At 65.0% G+C, this 540-nt stretch overlaps 1 non-coding gene across 1 annotated transcript in view; it reads right to left on the bottom strand.

The window, feature by feature from the left end:
* Positions 1 to 136, bottom strand: part of LOC147036500 (18S ribosomal RNA) — a 1,907-nt gene extending 1,771 nt beyond the window's left edge. Inside the window, exon 1 of the ribosomal RNA XR_015065105.1 lies at positions 1 to 136. This exon is cut by the window's left edge and continues 1,771 nt beyond it. This is a non-coding gene — a ribosomal RNA (18S ribosomal RNA).
* Between the last annotated feature and the right edge of the window lie 404 nt (positions 137 to 540).

The raw sequence follows: 540 nt of genomic DNA, 5'->3' as shown, positions 1-540 counted from the left end.
AACTGAGGAGCGATCAAAGGAACCATAACTGATTTAATGAGCCATTCGCAGTTTCGCTGTACGGGCCGTGTGCACTTAGACTTGCATGGCTTAATCTTTGAGACAAGCATATGCTACTGGCAGGATCAACCAGGTAGGAGAGAGGGTGGCTGGGTAGCGCCTCTCGCTCGCCGGCCCGCCGGAGCGGGGGCTCGCGCGACTGTTTTCCGGACGCCGGCCGCGGTTCGCGGGGGCTCTAGGTGGTCTGACGCTGCCGCGGGGTGAGATGGATCGGGCTGGACCCGGCGCAGCCGAAGCCGAGGACGCGGAACCTCGAATGCGACCCTCGCGGACCCCTAAACGAGAGGAGCTGCGCCCGGCCTCGTAAGACACCTCTTCTCCGGTGCTAGGTCGACCCCGACGCCGCTGGCCGCCGCCGCCGCCTTGCCGCTATCCCTCCGCACGTTTGGGGCCGGTGGCGACCCGCAGGACGGCCGACAACTCGCTCGTTTGGCGGGGCGATGCAAGGTTAGGCGAACTGGGCGGTAACTCGGGTTAGTC

Source organism: Syngnathus leptorhynchus, unplaced genomic scaffold (genome assembly GCF_054491065.1).
Source record: "Syngnathus leptorhynchus isolate UIUO unplaced genomic scaffold, UIUO_Slep HiC_scaffold_590, whole genome shotgun sequence".
NCBI classification, from domain to species: domain Eukaryota; kingdom Metazoa; phylum Chordata; class Actinopteri; order Syngnathiformes; family Syngnathidae; genus Syngnathus; species Syngnathus leptorhynchus.
The sequence above is the reverse complement of the archived record's forward strand: the minus strand, read 5'-3'. Positions and strand labels throughout refer to the sequence as shown.